Source organism: Cibotium barometz, chromosome 12 (genome assembly GCF_041138505.1).
Source record: "Cibotium barometz isolate CiBa-2024 chromosome 12, ASM4113850v1, whole genome shotgun sequence".
Lineage (NCBI taxonomy): Eukaryota > Viridiplantae > Streptophyta > Polypodiopsida > Cyatheales > Cibotiaceae > Cibotium > Cibotium barometz.
The window spans coordinates 946,879-969,527 of NC_141057.1; positions in this window are offsets into that span (position 1 = coordinate 946,879).

A 22,649-nucleotide genomic window follows, 5' to 3' on the forward strand; every position below is an offset into this window, starting at 1 on the left:
GAGAAATTTTCAGGATATATCTCATTAGTTCGCATATTATAAATTATTAAGATTATAACTCCAGTAAGGTTTGAATAGTTGATGTGTGAATGTCATCCATTGGATGCTTTACACTAGGACGATCATCCAAGATCTTGAACCCATCTTAGACAAACATGGATCTAACTTCGGATGTGTAATTCCCAGAGGATCATGCTCTTAGATGTGTTAATCCCAAGATACTAGATGTGTAATTTTCAGAAAACTAGTCATCTAAGACATGTTAATCCTGATAATCTTTCGATGTGTCAATCCCAGGACACCAAATGTGTAATTCTCAAAAAAATAAAATCTCACATATATTAATCCAGAGTGCCTTTAGATGTGGCACTATGATAAGTATTTGATAGTTTTGAGCTTTTCATGGATATAATGAAAGAAGCAAGTTCACCCTTGCCGTCTAAAAATCATAAGAAATGCCGAATTAGTTGGAAGCACTGTTGTCAATCTAACCACTGGAGTTGGAATCAATTTTATGAGATGCCATGAGAGTACACCTTCGTGAAAGGTTTTGTCCTCTAGGACTTTGAGAGGATAAAACGAATGAATTTTTGGAGCTAACCCCAAAAGGGAAGACCCTAAAAGAATACCACCAAACTTTTGTTAAACTTCTCCAATTTGCTCTAGAGATGGATGAGGTAACTCTTCTCCATCGATTCATTTGGAAGCTTAATCTACCTTTGAATAACCTCATGAAGAATGTGAAACCATCCTCTATTTCAAAAGCCACAATTATAGCCAGAGACTGTGATAAAATTTTTATATATAGAAAGTGTCGTAGAAAGTGTCGAGAAGGACATGGGTCCTTCCATGTTAATCAAGAAGAGGTCTCCTAATTCAAGAGGAACGTCAAGCCCACCTCTGGCTACAAGGACATGGGTCCTTCCATGTTAATCAAGAAGAGGTTTCCTAATTCAAGAGGAACGTCAAGCCCACCTCTGGCTACAAGGAATCATGAGCTAGAGCAAAAATTAGGTCAATAAATAGGGATAGCTGGGTTAAAGATAACCGAATTCAACAAGTATTTCTATGAGTAAATAGAAGAGGATTGGTACAAGATTCATGTGAAGTAATGTGCATGATGAATAGAGGTATTCTACAAGACGATTCTAAGATTATGAAATTGCTATCATAGGTTAGATTGCATAAAGGATTGATTCCCTTACATTTTTCCATGACAATTTGTTAAGTACCATATTACATGGGGGTATAGAATAAGAAATTCGAAGGTTCATATCATATGAGAGGTATATGGATGCATGAAATTAGGATAATAAGGCCAATTAACTTTAGAATAATAGACATTTTGGAGGCACAACAAAACAAACCAAACACATGAAATAAGGGACTCGGAACAATGTTTAGATAAAAGAAGATTTCTACCTAGTGGGGACACCACTTTGAAAGAGATAGGAGGATTTACTTTGATACTACCCCAGCTCGCGAGATGAGGACATCTCGAATCTTCTAAGTGGGGGAGATTGTAAGGTCCCTCCCAAGCTATGTATGTATGTGTCTCTTTTAATATAGATTTCAATGAGGAAAGAGAGTGTACTTAGAGAAGAGTGCACTTAGAGAAGAGTGAGACAATAAGGCTAGAAACATTAGGAAAATGTTAGAATAAAAATATTAACTCCAAAAATCCTAAAAGAAATAAGAAGACAAGAATAGTTATATTAGAGATAAGTATCTCCAAACATGAAAATTCGAATTTAGGTGATAAGAGGTCATATTTTCATGTTTGGAGATAAGTATCTCCAAACATGAAAATTCGAATTTAGGTGATAAGAGGTCATATTTAGAGCACTTTTACATATTTAGAGTCCATGCATACTAAAAATGTGGAAAAACAACACGTTTCTAAAGATGGTGCGTTTGTAAAGATGGCGCGTTTGTGGCTATATACAGACATTTTTGCCTATTCTACTCGCGATGGCTTGTAGACCAAATGCCTTCCGGTTCTTTTGACTGGTTATATGTATTCTAAGTTTTTATTAGAGAGTTATGGCCGAAACAATTTGCTGATTCTGTCAGGGTCTCTACACAGGAAAAACTGTAAGAAGGCAGCAAGTAGTCTCAAGGTAATCCTAGAGCTTGAGATGTATATATCCCTTCAATCTTATCTAATATCTTAGAAAAGAAGCTTAGATTACTATGGTCTTTCAGAGGAAGAGACCAAAACTCCATAGCTTTTCTTTTAGAGAAAGAATAGTATGTCGTAGCCCTGTAAGAGAAGGCTATTTTGCCATAGACCTTAGAAAGAGAGAAGAGTCACAGTACGAGTAAGAGAAGATAAAGCTTGGTGATGATTGAATGATTTCAATCGTAAGACAAGGTATTAGAAGACTCTATTCTCATATGTCAAGTTCTAAAGCTCTTGTTAACGAGCAAATCAAAACACCTAATTACATCAATTTCTTCATCAAAATTGGAGGAATTTGACTCTCTTTTGCTTAATTTTGCCTTAAAAGAAGAGACCAAACCTAAGAGTCTAATTAATCTCTTATTTTAGATTAATTTACACATTTGTTGATGCACATAGCTTAGCATTCCCTTGCTCTATTCAATGATGTGCTCAATTGTGTGAATTAATTAGGAATTAGTGGTTAATTAGAGTCCTTGATTAGTGTAAAAGAAGGAAAGATTAGTGAAAGAATTAATCTTTGATTAATTTTTAATCATTTTTTAATATAACTCATTAAGGCTAATGATTGAGTAGATGCCCATGAGTTGTCAAATTATTCATTTTGGGGTTAATTTATGAAGGATGTAACGGGGTGTCATAAAAAGGTTGACTTTTTTTATTTTCACGTACCTTGTTGGGGAAAATGTCCATATCTCCTTAATTTAAAATTCAAAAAATATCCCCTCCCAAACAAAGAAATTTGAATTTTCCACTAGACTCCAAAAAAAAGGAAAAAAATCGGTTCACGACGTGAACCCTTAAGTGTTTCATGGTGTGAACCAGTTCGCACCCAGAAAACAAAATAAAAAAATTGGTTCACGTCTTAAAGCGGTTCACGACATGAACCCTTAAGTGTTTCATGGCGTGAAATAGTCCCCATATAAAAAAAATCAAATTTAATTTTACCGTAAAGTCTAGTTCACGACGGAAAATCCTAAGCATTCTACAGCGTGAAACACTAAGTATCTCACACCGTGAAATAGTCCCAAAGAAAATCAAATTTAATTTTTCTGTGAAGTTCGGTTCACAGCGTGAAACCCTAAGCATTTCACGGCGTGAAACACTAAGTATCTCACGGTGTAAAAAAAATCAAATTTAATTTTTCGTGAAGTCTGCGGAGTTCACGAAGTGAAACTCTAAGCATTTCATTGTGTGAAACACTAAGTATCTCACACCGTGAAACAATCCCAAAAAAATAAAATCAAATTTGATAAAATCTGTGAAGTCCACTTCATGCCGTGAACTGCACCCTGCTAGTTCATGATGTGAAAGGGATCCGTTGGCAAAAAAAAAAAAAAACCCTTGGAGGCTCATATCTCCTAAATCATGAATTTGATAAAGGTGCTCTAGTGCTCATTGGAAAGCGGACATCGAGCTCTTCAAATTTGGTTTGGGCCGTCTGAAGTCAAAATTGATCGTTTTGGCCTTCGATTAGCAACCTCAAAATTTGACTCAAAAATCAAGGCAAAAAAGTCCGAAAAGCACAAAATCGTAAAAAACAGCGCGAAAACAAATTCGAACCATATTTGGGCTAGTTTTTAAGGATCTAAACGATAAAATCACAAACAACTCAGAGAGAGAGACAAAGTTGTAGTACTCCAAAAACACTACAACTCTCTCATACAAAGTTTCTTTAAATTCCTTTTGGAACACCCTAAAAAACGTGCTGCGAAAAGGAAAGAAATTCTTGGAATTTTTTTTCCATATTGTGACAGTGATGGAAAATAGGTTTTAGGACCACCTCTTCCTTCTGAGAAATTACTAGTATGCACTTTTTTCGGAAAAATATCCCTAAGATCGTTCACGTGCGTGTAGTGTTAGCTAATTAGGGCAAACGAACACTTATTTGACCTAACGAAGAGTACGCCAGGCCTCTTGAGGCTGTAATAGGCTATGAGAAAATATAAAAAGTTAAAAAAAAAACATGTGTGCTTGCTCATGAAGGAGCAATTAAGCAATCAGACATGGCAACGATAGAGGGACTAAGTGGGTCGACACTCTCACTGAACCCAATGGTGGCTGACAGCTTTGAGCCTTTGAGATCCATGTCCCAAATGCACCTCCCAATCGCATTCACCATGCCTACAACAAGCGTGCTATCGGGTTTTACACCCCCCGTCACTTCAATCCCACTAGGCTTTGGTCGCTTACCTAACATTCTCATAAATCCTATAGGTACCAACCCTTGGATGCCCACACCTTGGACATACTAACTAGTCTAGGAAGGGGGGTTGCCCAAGGACTCAGTGAGTCCCTACCAACAAGAGCACTCACATACGGCCTCAATGACTCATACAAAAACACGATCATATAGATCTCCAAAATTATGGGCAAATACGACAAAACAACTAATCTTGTTCAATTCATATAAATGTTTGAATAGCGATGCGAGGCCTTTGGAAATCCCAACTACCCCACCAAGGTACACGCATTGAACCTATGCTTAGAGGGAAAAGCTAGTCGATGGTTTATCACATTGATGCTGGCAATCAAGATAAACTTCAAAACCTTGAAGTCAGTCTTTATCCATGGCTTTTCAAGACAAGGTGATTGGTGGAGTGCAGCGAAAGAACTCTATTTAATTGTGCATAATTCAAACGAAACCATTAGAGACTTTATCCTTCAGATAAAACTCTTGGACTCACGATGTGACTCATGGGAAAAATTAAACTATTCTCAATTAAAGAGATGTTTCATGATGGGCTCAAAGAATAATAACTTACACAACTTGATCATTGTATCCAACTCAAAAACATTTGATCAATGTTGTAAAGAAGTAGTACATTTAGATGACAACATGCTGGAAGATGATTATTCTATGAGATGTTCCTCATCTAAACCAAGTGAAGCAATGGCAAAAGATAGATTGATCTCGGAATTATCATTCCCCGAATTCTATGCAGCCTTGCTTAAAAGCTTTCAATCGACATCTCTAAGAGAGAATGAGCTCCTTCAAAACCAACCATCCTTAATGCCTCTACAACAAGTGAGGAGCGAAATGCCTTGTGTTAAGTGCAATCACTATGACCATCCCAATCCCCATTGTGCATACAAGGCACTTGTTTTTCTGTACTGCATATATTGTAAATCCTTCGGTCATGATACTACAAAGTTTCCCAATTCATCAACAATTGACTCAAAACCTCCATCTCATGTGCACCAAGCACAAACAGTCCAAAGGGTAGAAACCGCTCAGGAAGAAGTAAAGCAAACACTTCAGTATTTCTATTGTCGTGCACCTCACAAAGTGGCAGACTGCATAATTTGGAATAATTCCATGCCCATAGTCATTGACACTTTGCAACCCATGTGTGAACGATGTGGCATTGATTACATGTTCTAATATTACCCAAGACGAGTTGCTTCAATGCAACTTGTCTCACAAAAAACAACTCTTAACATCTTAAGTGTACAAAACGAGCAATTGTCCATGGTACCCTTGAATGTGCTTACAAGCTTACAAGCTAAGGCATGAGAAATAGTAAAAAAGAATGCAAAAGATAACACTTCAAAATGGGTAGAAGAACATGCTTTAAAGTAGAAACCAAAAGAGAAAACAAAACCTTCTAAACCCAAAGAAAAAAAAAGACAACAAACTATCGAAACCAAGGTTGAATTAAAGGACATGGAAAAGGATCTTGTGGAGGTCATAAACCCGAAAGGGTACATAAATCCAAAAGAGCCTCCAAACGACGCTACTATCTTCACAAATCAATAATCTCCAATCCTTACTTTCAATCCTCACCAACAAGTGGCTACTTCAACATAGAGTAGTTCAATAACGAGTCTATATGGCTTACTTCTTGTACTTCATGTATATTTGATTCATAAGAGTACTTAAATATATATAAAAATATAAAAAGCACATGGGAATAAGCATACAGGAATAGGTCCTACTCAAAGGGACATCATTGAAGGCCAATTCATTCAAATGATGAACTGAGAATCACCATCTTGTTCTCTGATGATTATGTCTAGGTTCCTGCGGATCCTTCACTCTTTTCTCTCCTATTATTAACATCTCTTAGCATCCCCATTAACACAAATCACATATATGTAATCTTGCTTATGATTGCCAAAAACAAAGTGATTAAAAAGCAAAAAAAAAGCTCACAGGAATATAAAAATGCAATCATTTGCAAAAAACCCCATCCCCCAATAAACCACTAACCTTTTCATTCACTAACTAGCTCTTCTTATTCCTTCCGGAGGAACAAAGATGATTAAATGTCATCAACTCAAAAAAGCTTGTCCATTCTCCCCACACAAAGGTCTTCAACGCGATCAGAAGGATGCGATCGCCACCATCCAAGAAGGGGGGAATGTTAACCCATTCCTAGGGTTAACAAGAACTACCACCATTATCTTACATCAAGGAGTCAAGGTAGATACACCATAGGGTGATACATTCAAGATATGAAGCAATGGTGTCCAAATCGATAATTTGGATGGATGGGTGCCCGTAATGGTGTGATGGAGTATTTATGACGATTCTCACTTCAAGAGCGTGTGGTAGCATGTAGGATGATGTCCCAAGTGATGTACTTCATGGATATATTATGAGAGTAGTCATTGTAATAGTATTAGGCCTCTTATGAGCCTAAAGTGCCTGGCTAGCCCATATTTTTGAAAAGATGTAGGGGAGAAGAGAGCTTGAGCTCTTGCAAGCACATACACACTCACATAAACCCTAGAAGAGAGGTTGAAAATTCTTCTTCTTCTTAACACAACAAAAGAGGTCTACAAAGAAGATAAAGTGACTAACACACATAATAGAGTATATACAAGCGGTCCATAATGTGAACACGGTAAGGGGAGTGGGTAGATGTGGACTAGTCGGTGTAGTCCCAGCTCTGTAGAATCTCTGGCGAAGATATGTTGGTGCTAGGGTAGCTACCAAACCCACGAGTGATATAAATGTCAAAAAGTCATGCGCCTTGTGAGTGTCAGCTCATGTTGAGCTTGACTTGACACCCTCAAGCTCAACTCCAACTCATGAACTCCAAGCATATCTCGAAATATGTGGAGCTTCTCAGCTCCCAAGGCCTTCGTGAAGATGTCAACGACCTGATCCTATGTGTTGACGTAGGCCAAGTCTATGTCGCCTGCAACCAAGAATCTCTCAGATGAAGTGGTAATACACCTCAATGTGTTTCATCCGCACATGAAAAATTGGGTTCCTGGCCAACTGTATACTGCTAAGATTGTCACAATATATCGTAGATCTCCTGTCTACGATGCTACCTACCCAATCTGCATCTGTGTACCCATATAGCTCCAATGGTACACCTGTTGCATAAAACAATGCATGATCAACAGTGGCCCTCAAATATCGAAGTGTGCATCGCACACTATCAAGATGTGGTTTGTGCGGAACCTACATAAACTGGCTCTCTAAGCCACAATGTAACTCAAATCTAGCCTGCTGATCGTGACATAGATCAAACTCCCCACAATCTTCCTGTATATAGTGGGATCCTCCAACACACATAACCTGCATCCACACTAAGCTTGCCATTTTGATCTAATGGCATCGAGATTGATCTAATGGCACCAAGATTGACTTACAATGCCATCCCATACTTGGACAACATGTCCAATACATACTATCTCTGTGAGACAGCCAAATACCATCAAGTGTGCGAATGACCTCAATTCCCAAAATGTAGCACAGATCTCCTAAATCCTTCATCTTAAACATCCTTTTGAGAAGACTTTTCACATGTTCAATCTCATCCAAGTCGTCACATCTAAAAATAACATCATCTACATAAATGGTGATGATCACAATACCCTTATCACTCTTGTGCATATATAAAGAGTGATTTGCATCTTCCACACCATATGAAACCAATAGTGACAAGATACTCAACAATCTTATCATGGCATGATCGTGGAGCTTGCTTCAGCCCATATAAGGTCTTACGAAGCTTATACACATACTGTGGGTGACCTGTATCCTCAAAACCTAGTGGCTGATCCATATACACCTTTTCTTGCAAGTCACCATGCAAGAACGCATTTTTGACATCCATATGATGTAAAAACCAACCTTTAGCTGTAGCCACTGCAATCACAACTCTCACAGTTGCCATCTATGCAATTGGGGAAAATGTCTCCTCATAATTAATACCATGTGTCTGCGTATATCCTTTGGCTACCAATCTAGCCTTGTACCTGCTTATGCTACCATCAATGTTATGTTTCACCTTATACACCCACTTACAGCCACCAATAGCTTTCTTGCCTTCAAGCAATGGCACCAAATCCCAAGTCTCATTTCCATACAATGCATCCATCTCCTCATCTTGAGAGCTTTCTCCCAACACACATTTCCAATAGCCTCATCAAAACATGTGGGTTCTACAACCTGCACAACTTTTGCCATATATGCACAATAATGTGCCACATACCATCATAAGTTAACCTCTGCACATGATTTTTGACTATTCCAGATCTTCGTAACTCTACATTCATGGCTTTCATAACCTTCTTCACACCAGGTGTCCTCATTGCTAGAATCCCAAGTCCTTATCAAGGCTCATCTCCGAGCCACTAGAATCTCATCAACAAGAGAATGCCCTGCATAAATGTTAGGCATACCAAGGGGTTCAACCACTTTGTCTTTACCTTTATATGATGTACCAACTACATTTTCAAGGCTGGTATTATGATGCAACTTGCCACTCCATGGTCTATCAACATAATCGTTGGATGAGGACTCTCTTGGTCCACTTAATGACCGTGATTGCTGACTTGCATTCTGTGCAACCACATTTCCACTTACATCAGCCCCAACAACATTCTTTTCAGTAGCATATCATCCCTACTTACCCTCAATTCACATGTAGCAAGATTATGTTGAGATTCAAGCTCGATGTCAGTGTGAGCCAGCTATGCTATGTGCTGGCAGATTAGGTAGGAACATGTGTGAGACATAAATGACCGCGTGTCCAGCTGGTCATAGTGTGTGGACATTAGCTAGGGTTAGTAGAGTGTGGACACAACTCATTGTGTGTTGTGTGGATTATGGATTAGTGCATTATGCTTTGGTTGAGAGTGGACATGGCTTCCCTCTATGGTTAGGGTTTGCAATATACATTAGGGTTTGCTCCTGTGTGTGTGGCTCCTCCTCCTCTACCGTTCTTTCAACATGGTATCAACATGGGATTTGGTTGCCCTTCCAAAGGACAAGAATGTTATTGGATGTAAATGGGTATACAAAGTGAAGTGCAAATCTGATGGTTCTATTGAAAGACATAAGGCAAGATTGGTAGCAAAGGGTTATGCACAGACCCAAGGTTTGGATTATGATGAGACGTTTAGCCCAGTGGCTAAGATGGGCACAGTGAGAGCAGTCATTGCTATGGCTGCAGCTAATGGCTGGGAAATGCATCAGATGGATGTTAAGAATGCATTTCTGAATGGAGATCTACAAGAGGAAGTATACATGGCACAGCCAGAAGGGTATGTACACCCTAGATATCCCACTCACGTATGCAGGTTGAAAAAGGCATTATATGGTCTGAAGCAAGCACCACGTGCCTGGAGTGATAAGATGAGTAGATATCTTATCTCACTTGGTTTCCAGATTTCTACAGCAGATTCTTCACTCTATGTGAAGAAGACACAGCATGGGATTGTTTTACTAGTCATCTATGTGGATGACTTGATTATTACAGGTGATCATAGTGCAGATGTGATGCATGTCAAGAAAGCTTTAAGTGGGAAATTTGACATGAAAGATCTTGGTGAGTTGAGATACTTCCTTGGCATTGAAGTGGTGAAAGATCATGCAGGTACTTGGTTAGTACAGCACCAATATGCATTGGATATGTTGGCAAAGTATGGCATGACAGGGTGTAAGCCTATGAGTACACCATTGGAGCAAAATGTAAAGTTGCGGGCTGATTATGGCGAGGAATTGGATGATCCTTCTATGTACAGGAAGATGGTTGGTAGTCTCATATACATGACTATCACACGCCCAGATTTGAGTTATGCAGTGGGGCTAGTCAGCCAGTTTATGCAGAGCCCCAGGAAACCACATTTGGATGCAGTGAGACGCATCATGAGATATGTGAAGACCACAGCGCATTATGGTCTATTTTATGAGAGTGGTAAAAGCTTGGACATTCATGGCTACACAGATGCTGATTGGGCAGGTAGCGCATATGACAGGAGGTCTACTAGTGGATATGCTTTTACACTTGGAAGTGCTGTGGTGAGTTGGAGTAGCAAAAAGCAACCTACAGTTGCTTTATCCAGTACAGAGGCTGAGTACAGAGGTGCAGCCATTGCTACTTGTGAGGCTATATGGTTAAAGTGTCTCTTGGCAGATTTATGTGAGCCTCTTGATGGCAAAGTTGTCATACATTGTGACAACATGAGTAGTATGCAGTTGGCAAAGAATCCAGTATTTCATGCGAGGACCAAACACATAGAGGTCCATTATCACTTTGTCAGAGAAAAGGTGCTGGATGGTACAGTTGATCTTCACTATGTGAAGACTGATGAGCAGGTGGCTGATATCTTCACGAAGCCACTTAGCAGGGAGAAGTTTGAGTACTTCCGGACTATGTTGGGAGTACATGGGATGAGCTTGAGGGGGAGTGTTGAGAGTCTTGATATCCCAAGCTCATCTACATCTTCATCGGCAGTACATCATGAGCTTGAGAGGGGCTGTTGAGATTCAAGCTCGATGTCAGTGTGAGCCAGCTATGCTATGTGCTGGCAGATTAGGTAGGAACATGTGTGAGACATAAATGACCGCGTGTCCAGCTGGTCATAGTGTGTGGACATTAGCTAGGGTTAGTAGAGTGTGGACACAACTCATTGTGTGTTGTGTGGATTATGGATTAGTGCATTATGCTTTGGTTGAGAGTGGACATGGCTTCCCTCTATGGTTAGGGTTTGCAATATACATTAGGGTTTGCTCCTGTGTGTGTGGCTCCTCCTCCTCTACCGTTCTTTCAACAGATTATAACATCTATATCCCTTTTGCTCGAGGGAATACCCAATAAACACACATTTTTTGCCTTTGGATCCAGCTTGGTATGGAACTTATCTGGTACATGCACATATGTAATACATCCAAAAACTTTCAAGTGAGACAAATCAGGTTTCCTGCCAGTAAACCTCTCCTCTGGTGCTACATCATGTATGGTTGTAGTAGGAGTTCTATTCATGATATAAACTACTGTAGACATAGCCTCAGCCCAATTGCTATGCAGCATATTCTTCTTTGACATCAATGCTGGTGCTATCTCTGCAAACAATGTGCCTGTTTTTCTGCTCATCTCAGTAACTCCATTTTGTTGCGGAGTGTATCTACATGTAAATTGTCCCTGAATGCCATTCTTTCGCAAGAATTTAGAGAACTCATTGGAGAAGTATTCTCCTCCTTCATCTGACCTTAGGCACTTCACATGCAATCCTGTCTGTTTTTCAGCCATAGGTCATAAATTCTGAAAATGAGTGAACACTTCACTCTTCTCCTTCATGAAGTACACCTACACTTTCCTTGTGTGGTCATCAATGAATGTTACGTAGTAGTACCTGTAGTCACATAGACATAGTCTTCGTAGGACCCCATACATATGAATGCACAACATTTAGTACATTTTTGCTCACGTTTTTGTCATGTGGAAATACATGTTTTGTTTGCTTTCCAAATTGACATGCTTCACAAACTTTCTGCATACCTTCAACTTTAAACTTAGGCAGCCCTGTCACAATTTGTTTAGTTTGCAGACTTCATTCTTTGCTCATTGACATACCCAATTCTCTTATGCCAAATATCTGTATCTGCAACAACTCCTAAACCATTTGCAAACATTGCAGCACTCACTTAAGGCATATTTACATTCAATGTAAACATTCTGCCCACTCTGTTGCCTTTTGCAACCAACCTGCACTTATGTTTAAAGTCTTCTACATACAGCCCATCAGGGTTAAACCGAACTTGTAAACCCTGCTCAATCATCTAGCCAACAGAAACCAGATTCTTTGTAATGTTCTAAACATGAAGTACATCTGCAAGGTACTTCATCTTACCATCCTACATAGCCAATGACACATCCCCAACATTGACAATCAGATGAGAAATGCCATCCCCTATTTCAACAAAACTTGGTCTTTCAAGACTCTTCATTTCCTTGAACAACTCACCATGACTTGTCAACTCACCATGTGGTTTGAAGCACCTGAATCACCATACCATACATCATCCTTACATGTTGTTACATCATTTTCAGACACAGCATTAACCACATGTTGCATAACAAATAATCTCTCATTATCCTCATTATTTCTACTAGAGGATGCATAGTTGTTTTGCTGCACTTTTCCATTTTGCATGTACCTCTGCTTCTTATAGCAATCTACTTGCACATGCCCAGGCTTACCATAGCAAAAACATCCTTGTGTATCATTATGCTACCTTTGCCAATTACCAACGACCTGGTTGACTCCCCCTGCCTCTAAACTGGCCTCTTCTGCATGTATGTTGTTGTTGTGAATCTTGGGACTGCTGCTGCTTTGACCATAATTCTGATTACCTGTTCAGCCACCACCTTGACCACATCCACGACCTCTACCTCGTCATCTACCTGCACTTGGGACTGCTGCTGCTTTGACCATAATTTTGATTACCTGTTCAGCCACCACCTTGACCACATCCACGACCTCTACCTCGTCATCTACTTGCACTTGTACGGAAGGCCTGCTACTTTGAACTGTTTCTGTTTTGTGAAGACTGTTGATCTTCACCCAAGTTCTTCTCTTCAATGATTAGCATTAACACCAAATTTGTGAAGTTCGGAATGTTCCCCCGAGTCTGAGTCCTCAAGTCAGGGCCATGGCTGGCATGTTCCAACTACTTTAGTCACTGCTCAAAGAAGGCCAGGCAAGAAGGAATTATCAATTTGGCTACCCAAAGATGCGTACAAACTTGTACCATCTAGCCTAGTTGCTAAGCCTCCTAAAAAGCACATCTTTTCCAAGCCTAAACCTCAGATTGTTACTCATTGGGTCCCAAAGCATGTTCTTAAAGCACAAGGCTATTATGAGGGTGCAACAGCACTTTGGCTTCCCAAATGCCATGGTTTACTAGAGGTAAAAGTCCTTTTTGAATTTCTGTTTCAAGGGAAACCATTTTAGACACTAGGAGGATTTTTATATCCAAAAATATCTCAATTCTGGATTACCTCCCTCTAGACATTTTCTCTCTCCAGGCCAAAACAGGGTAAAACATGATCTTTCTTTTATTTTAGAGAGGGGAATAATTATAAGATCAGAAGAGGAGGTTCTTACACCTGTACACCTCAAAAGCTGTAGGGAGGAATCTTACACAGTCTACTAGATCAAGTGTCAAGGAAGCTAGCTTCTGATATACCAATTGTTGGAATTAGGGTTAGGGTTGCATCACACCATTATATCCCCCCCCAAACCCCCCATATAGCACAACTCTTTCATCATTTAAATTTATGTATGCGAAAAGATAAATTTAACTAAATTTCTTCTTTAATTTTTACATAAAATATCCATTAATTTGGTATTCCAAATTTTTCTCTTTCCTCATTGGAATACATGGATTTCTATTTTCATGGAAATTTCTCTTTTATCTTAAAAATGAATTACTAGAAATTTCTCTTTTTCCTAATTAACTAATTATGCATAAACATAAAAATCAATCGGTAAGAAATTTGGCAGATATTGCTAAAACCTTTTTCGAATCCCAATCTGATACCCTTTCCAAGACAATTAGCTCATTGTCTATGGACAATCTAGGGCCGTCAAATAGTAATCCCTTAGCCCCAAATAGGACACCCACAAGATCTTTTAATCCATTTGAAGCTGACACCATGGGGTAACTACTCAATGTGAGACTTCAATATGTCTACACGAATGCTCAAGGAGCTGAGATCTTTAGGGATCCACAACAACAGTATCTCGTTAAGATTGCGGACTTTTTCTCAAAGCTTGATAGAGCACCTCTAGTCAATGACTAGGGTAACATGTACATGGGTGGAGATGGTGTTCGCTATACGAAGTCACCTATCATCCAGAGAATGTAGACAAATTAGGAGAGCTCTCTAAGAGTGAGTTCCTAGATTTATCAAAGCCTTCCGAAGCAAGGGAGTCTAGAGATGATTGGCTATCCATAGATGATTTACTTTTTGTAGATCTAAATTTGGCAGCTTCGCAATGATATTGAGGATTATGTAAGGAAATGTTTGGTTTGTCAAAAGGTCAAGTTTGACATACAAAAACCACCTGGATTGCTTCAGCCTTTACCTGTTCCTAATGAGCCTTGGAAAAGCATTGCCATGGATTTTATCATGGATTTACTAAAGTCTGCTTTTGGGTATGATGCTATTTGGACTGTAATTGACAGATTTAGCAAGCAGGCACATTTTATTCCCGTGAAGAAGAACATAAAGCCAAAGCATAGGTGTTTAAATATCATGGTATGCCCAAATCGATTGTGGGGGGGTACCGGGATTCTAGGACCACGAGTCTCTTTTGGAGGGCTTTATTTGATAACGTGGGAACAAAGTTGAATTTTCTTCAGCTTATCATCCACAGACGGATGGAGAGAGTGAAATTGCTAAACTGGCAATACTTGATTTATTAGTGTTGTGTTTCTGAGCAGAAAGTTGGTAAAAGTATTTGCTTTGGTTGAGTTTGCATATAACAATACAGTGTATAGTTCTACAAGAAAAGCGCCATTTGAGGTTATTTATGGCAAGGTGGTACTTCACCTATTTTGAGAACTAAGGATGAGATCTTTGTAGTAAATCACACTTTTAGTATAAAAAGAATATCTTTTATGCATACCTCTATGCATGAAATCCAAATATAATAAAAGTAACACTTTTATAATAAAATTATCAACTTTTATGCATACCTCTATGCACAACTTCAAACTCTTTGGTGAAGTCAGGGAGCTTCAGAACTGGTGCTGAGGTGAGGATAGTCTTAAGTTGGCTAAAACTGATTTGGTGGATTGGTAACCATACTATCTTACATTCCTTCTTGAGGAGATCAGTTAAGGGTGCGGCTATCTTGGCATAATCCTTGATGAAGATCCTATACCATCCTGTGATGCGTAGAAACCCACGGATTTCTTTGACTATCCTAGGGGGTGGCCATTCCAATATATCCTTGACTTTGGCAGGGTCTACTGAGATGCCCTTTGAGGAGACAATGAACCCTAGATATTCAATTTGGGAAGTGAAGAAGGTACATTTGCTTTTCTTGGCATAGAGCTTATGTTCGCGCAGTATTTGCAATACTTTGCGTACATGCTCCTCATGTTCCTCTTTTGACTGAGAATAGACCAAGATGTCATCAAAGAAGACAAGGAGAAATTCATCCAAGTAGGGTCGGAAGATATCCTGCATCAGGCGGTTGAAGGTGGTGGGAGCATTGGTTAATCCGAATGGCATAACTGTAAATTCATAGTGGCCATAGCGGGTATTGAAAGCGGTTTTGGAGATATCTGATTCCTTGATCCTAATTTGATAGTAGCCAGACCTTAAATCCATCTTGGAGAAAACTTTGGATCCATAAAGTCTGTCAAGAAATACACGTCTTGAATGCCTTATATTGTGGCATGAGACCATGTAGATACACTTTCACCTTATCATCATCATCATTAACAAAATCACCAATTGATGCAAGGGATTCCATAATGCCCTTGATCTTCAAAGCATAATCATTCACAGACTTCTTCTCCACAGTATGAAGGTCATTCTTCAACTGAATCTTTCGTGCCTTGGTGTTGGTTTCATACAGCTTCACCAAGGTGTCCCATGCTTCCTTAGGTGACTTGGCATCCTGTATATGCTCAATCAAAGTGTCTTGTATGCTGATAGAAAGCCAATACATGACTTTTCTTGCTCTTTGATTTCAATCCTTGAACTCTTTTATATCTGCACAGTTGGATTAATCTCTGGTGCCTCCTCATGTTCACCTTCAATGTAGTCCTAGTAACCTTTTCCCATTAGAAAATTTGTCAATTTAAACCTCCAAGCATGGAAGTTGTTCTTGTCAAGCTTCTCTGCAACAATCTGGTTTATTCCATCATTCGACATCTTTTCTACAATACAAATTTACCAACAACAGCACTCTTGATTGACTTGCACAAACTGTTGTATTCTTTGCAAATGGTACTATACTGCACCCAAACTATCACAATACATACACCCAACAGCAACTTTGAGACCTCTTTATAGCGCACATAGTGTCTACACAACCAATCGCCCTTCCTGCAGTTCCAAAAACAGAGTTCTGCAGAGCAGAGAAGCAAAACTTATTTGCATGTCTGTAAACTGAAAAATGGAGGTCTAGATGCGCCCGAAACGCGTTTTCGGCCCGAAAAATATCATCTAATAAATAATATAGTTGCCCTATAGCTCTCCTCCCGTGAAGAAATCTTCTCAATCGGAGTTCGTTTGCCGGTGCCTCCCGAAGAGCTCCCGACAATGGTGTAGTAGCCAACACAAAAGGGGAAAGTGTAGATGAAGCTCTTACCCTCGTACTGCTTCCTGTGATGCTCAGCCCTTAGCATGAACCAGGCTCTGATACCATGAAAAGATGCAGGGGAGAAGAGAGCTTAAGCTCTTGCAAGCACATACACACTCACACAAACCCTAGAAGAGAGCACACAAGGTGAGAAACTGAAAATTCTTCTTCTTCTTCACACAACAAAAGAGGTCTACAAAGAAGATAAAGTGACTAACACATATAATAGAGTATATACAAGCGGTCCATAATACGAACACGCTAAGAGGAGTGGGTAGATGTGGACTAGTCAGTGTAGTCCAACTATAGAATCTCTAGCGAAGATATGTCGGTGCCAACTACCAAACCTGCCAGTAATATAAATGTTGAACAGTCATGCAGGCACCTTGTGAGTGTCAGCTCATGTTGAGCTTGACTTCTCAATAATTTTAAGTGAGTGTGAACACTTATGGCCATGTATATAAGTGAATTTGTCTCATAATACAACATACTCTCCCGTTGTGCAATTGAGTCTTGTTCTTGCTAATCCTCTTGCTTATCTCTCTCCCTAATGCATGCTAGTGAGCGTGTGTGAGTGAAGTGAGGTGAGAGAAGGGACGAGTACCCGTAGTACAACGTGGCAGTGTGACAACGCTTGACAGCAAGGGAGGTGCGATGGAATTGTTTCTCAAGGAGTTGTAGAGCTTGAAGACCTCAGGGTTACAAGCTCAGCCCCATTGGAAAGATCCTTAATGACAATTGCAATTCACTAGGTAATCTCTTGTTGGATGTGTTTCAAGAGGGGTTAGGGTGAGCCATAACACTGGTCTAACAATCACCCACAATATTCCCTGACAAATTTAGTTACACCCACTTGATTGAATGTAATTGAATGCACTTTATGCCCAATTCAATGCAATTATTCTAGTTTTAATGCAACTACCATATTCGAGCTAAAGATCTTACCAGATTTGGCCCATTAAGAAGAAAATGGGTGTGGCAGATGTGCCACGACTGTGGCTTATAAAGCAAACGGCCATTCGCTTCTTAGAACAGCCAACAAAATGCAAATTTTACTTGGTTTTCTCTCAGAGTCTTGCTAATTTAGATATCGTTCCACTAATTTTTTTGTGTTTTTGATTGAATAGAGAGCTAGAGCTAGTCTCTAGCTATCTATTGGTGTGTATAATGCATAATGAAAACTAACTAATTAATATTAATTTGTGGATTAAACTAAGATGCAAGATTGAAGAAAAAAGAATAGAATATTAAAAGTTTGCATGAATGTCAAGGGTAATGTTAGAGCACTTACTTGCTTCTCCCATTCTCGGTGAAGACTTCAATGCTCTGATTCTCGACTAACCTTCAGTGCTCCATGTAATCACCATAAAAAACAAAAACAAACACAAAATCAAGAAACCAACAGGTGGATTTGCACTCCAACCAGGCTAAACAAGGACACTAGCAAATGAACAAAGTGGAGCAGTGACGCCAAAGATGTTAAACATAACATACTACCTTGCACACAAAGACGGAGAGTAAAGAGAAGAGAGACACATGCAAGGGTCGAGTCCAAAGAGTTGTGCTTAGACAACCCTAATCAGAGTTAACGAGAATTAACTCCTCGATGTGAAGCCGCTAGGGGCTCACTCCACCTCTTCTTGTGTCACCCAAGAAGAGATTCAATGGTTAGGTTGAGAGCAAGAAAGGTTGAGCTATGGAAAGCTCAACCTTCACTTCATGCCACATGCATGCAAAGGGACTTGGTAGAGAGCAAAGAGAGGCGAGAAGGAGAGAGGTTAGAACATCACCATCCCTACAAGCACACACCAACAATCAAGCATGCAAGGAAGCAAAAACACAAGCAAGCATACATCCACAAGCTCAAATGAGAGAGAGAGAGAGAAGAGGCAAAGCTCAAGTGAGACTCATGGGATCATCCCTTTTCATATTCCATAAAATGACTTATATACAAGAGCTCATAGTTACAATGGTCAACCGCCCATTTACAATTGGAGACCCAAAATTAGTCTTCCTAGTCTTTCTAGCTCTATGTACAACTATTCCTCATGATCGGCATTACACAAGCCATAAGCTCGGTCATCCTATGTCTCGTTTACATTAAGCGCTTTGCGTAATTATAAAAGATAGATTACAATAAGTGTAGCCACGCTAAAGGTAATGTTAAGTGGTTAACAACAATACATGGTGCCCATGTAAGCAGAGCATGCGGGAGTTTACCCGTGCAGAGTCCAGGTGAAGTAGTGAGAACCTTGTGGGTTAGGGACCTGCAGTTTTGGATGGACGAGAACTACATCGATGATTGTTTCTACAGGTAGATGCTCTGACTCCGATTGTTAGACAGTCGGATTGGCGGATGGTTTGACCAATCCACTCCAACTTCGAGCTTCAGCTTTGGTTTGAAGCAAAGGGGTATTCATCATCTATGATGAAGCCTTTGGCGCGGTGATGACTAAGCAAGAAGGCAAGAAACCTACAGTTTGAGCAGAGCTCAAGTAAGAGGCAAGGAGAGGGAGGAGGAGGCAAGCATCAAGTGCCCTCTCTAAGCAAAGATCTATGTTTTTCTGCTAGAAGAGAAAAGGGACCATGAAGGCCTCGGTGATGTTCAGAGAAGAGAAGCGTCCCCTCATCAGGATGAAATTTCCTGTCACTCTGGCCGGTTTCCCTTTGACATATCGGAGTGCCTGAGTTGATAACTAGGATCTGGCCTTGCATCTCCCTCTGAAGCTTGAGAAAAGCTCCCTGTTCACTCCATTTCCATACCACTATCCATCTTTTCGCAAGGGTCATGGTGGCATTTCAGCTTCTGAGACTGAGATAGCTGATAACTGGGGGAGAGATTATGTCAAGATTGACAGCTTTGATCACAGCAACAAGAAAATCCATGATGACAGGAAGCTGGATTTTGACAGCTTCAAAGACAATCACTCTGACTTAGAGAGTCTTCTTTCTACTTCTGTTGGTGGTGGATCTTTGCTGTATGAACAGGAGATAGAGATGGTGCACAATAATGGTGAATCAGTCCCTGTGCCATGGCGCGTAGGGGTTGATGAAAGCATTAGGGGTTAGAGTTTGCACGCTCACAGTAGTCTGCTCCATACCTGTACCTGCAAAAGAAACATGTAATCACGTTTTTTTTTGTTTTTTTTGGTGTGGAAGAGCAAATCAGTGCTGGTGCTAAGCTGTTGGATTGCTTCCCTTCTGAAGAGAAGCGCCCCTCCTTGCCTAAAGGTAACTGCGTTCATGCCAAAGCTGTGAGTTCTGGATTGCTGAATGACACCTACATAGGAAACCTTCTAATCGATCTATTTCATAGGAAACCATCTGCCGAAAAAAACATAGCGACGTCCATCAATGAGAGAACATTCTTTGAAAACCAGTGTGGGTAAGAGAGTCAAGGACTCTTTGATCGTGGTTGCCAAAGGGTTAGGGCCATTGCCCTAACATGGTATTGATTGCAGAGAAAGAGAGAGAGAGAGAGATTACATGCTCATGAACATAATATTTAATGAACTTAATTAATTAAGACATAACAAGAATTAATGAACACGCATAATGGCCTTTCTGATCTTTACTTATCCAGTCTTTCATGTGGTCTTTAAGCCTCAGAGCCAAAGCCTTGGCAAATATTTTGTATGCACAGTTGAATAGGGTAATAGGTCTACAGTTGGAGATGAGATCTTTCTCGCCCTTTTTATGTTGGGGCATAAGCATAATTGGGGCATAAGCATGGGATCATATTATCATCTCCCTCTCATTTTATCATTTTCCTCATACAAGATACAATGGGGTGGGGTACTTTATATAGCAATGGATGAGTGACTCAACCACCGGCAGCGGCGAGGTGCTCTTTCTCTAGTTTGAACATTTGCATGTTAATGGAATACACCCATGGGAGGCCACCCAAGAGCTTGTCTCTTACCGAAGACCTTGCAATGAATACAGAGAATAAAGAAATATAATAATCTAATGGAAATGAGAGGAGAGAGAAAGAGGGTAACCAGAGGAAAAGGAACCTAATCTAAAAGGAAAAGGAAATGCAAAACATCACACTTACCACAACTCACAACACCATCTAAAAGGAAAAGGAAATGCAACTCATCATACTTACCACAACTCACCACACCACACTCACCTCTCACTCACCATACTTACCACAACTCACCACACTCACCTCTCACTCACAAGCCTAATCTCAAGCAAATGACAAGGACATGGCAATGAGATGAAGGCAAACCCATACAAGCTCTCAATTGCAAGCTTCTCACACATTGGGAGTGAGCAAGCCACACCGTAAGCGCCACTCCTAAGAGAATAAGGAGGAGATGAACTCACTCAACTCACTAATCTAAGAAGGAACAAAAGGATAGAATCCACAATTTCTAGAGGGGATCTCCCTCACCCATGCTCTCTATATATAGGAAAAAGTACGGCCATCCCATATGCACACTGCCACATGACAAGTAGGGTGAGTCCTCAAAAAAGATACTCATGCTCTCCCTCACCCATGCTCTCTATATATAGGAAAAAGTACGGCCATCCCACATGACAAGTAGGGTGAGTCCTCAAAAAAGATACTCAATTAGCTTAAGATGTCACCTAAATATCCTATGGTAAACAATATAGGATATGTTCACAAAAGTGATATACATATACATGTGTGTGTACGCCATCATGTAGAGAGGGTATGTAGTGCTAGCGCCATGGTGTATGAAAAGAGGTTAACAAGAATCTAGCACCACTGGGTTTTGACTTCTTCCTTACATGCTCTTAAGGGTGAACATGCCTACTGTATAGCATGTGAGGTTAGGCCAACCACTTTCAACCCTCTTAAATTTCCCAATGCTATTAAAGTTGGTGCATGAGCAAGAATTTGAAAAAGTGGATAAATCAGATCTCCAAAGGTTGGCGATAGGTCAATAGTTTGGTCATTTAACTTCTCTTCTTAATTGACATTAAAAATAAAGCAAGTGCAAATTAGTGCATAGCAAAAGAAACCTTCAAAGATATGGTATCCCCATTAAACTTCCACATATATGAAGACCTTCTACCAACAAGATCTTGAAAATTCCATCACCCCATCACAATTTGATGCTATTGTTCTATTGCCTATTGCCTATAGTTGTGAAGGAGGCATTCATTTGCACACACATATGAGTCATGACCTTGATGATAAATTTTCTAAGTGCTATAAATGTAGCTACTAGAGACTAGTGGAGAGGCAATATAATTTATATAAACCTACATAGTTCTACAAGTATGGTGGAAATTGTGGAGTAGAAAAATGTCATAATACAATCATATAGGGAAATTGTTGGCCATTGTTTGAGGATAATTGGTTATGGTGGACACCATAGAATAATAAATTGTCCTTAAATGCTTAGGCATGGATATTTAAAATTTTTGTGTGTAAAGATAGCTCTAGGACCAAGGTATTAAAGCTCCACTTCTCCTCTTGATTAGGCATGGATATTTTTTGTGCAAAAATAGCTCTAGAACCAAGGTATTAAAGTTCCACTTCTCCCCTTGACTTAGAATGCAAATGAATATAGGCCACCAATGTTTTTTTGTAGTGACTCAAGCTCAAGCTCCACATGCAAGTCTAAGGGAAAATAAAAGGAGGAGATCAAGCATTGACTAATGTTCCCACTTTTGGTTACCATGGTTCTTCACTGCTGATAAAGCTCTATAATGAGTGTCTTTTCTAATTCCCAACATTTGACATTGTAAGTTCTCTTAAGACTCTCCCAAGTCTTGTAAATCAGGGTCATAACATGAGAAACCTCGCTTTACAAACACTTGCAAAAGCTCTATAGGTGGGCATTTTGGGTCACTCACTTACTCTAACGGTCTTGGGAAGTATAAAAGCCAATTTCTCATGTTTGCAATGATTCTC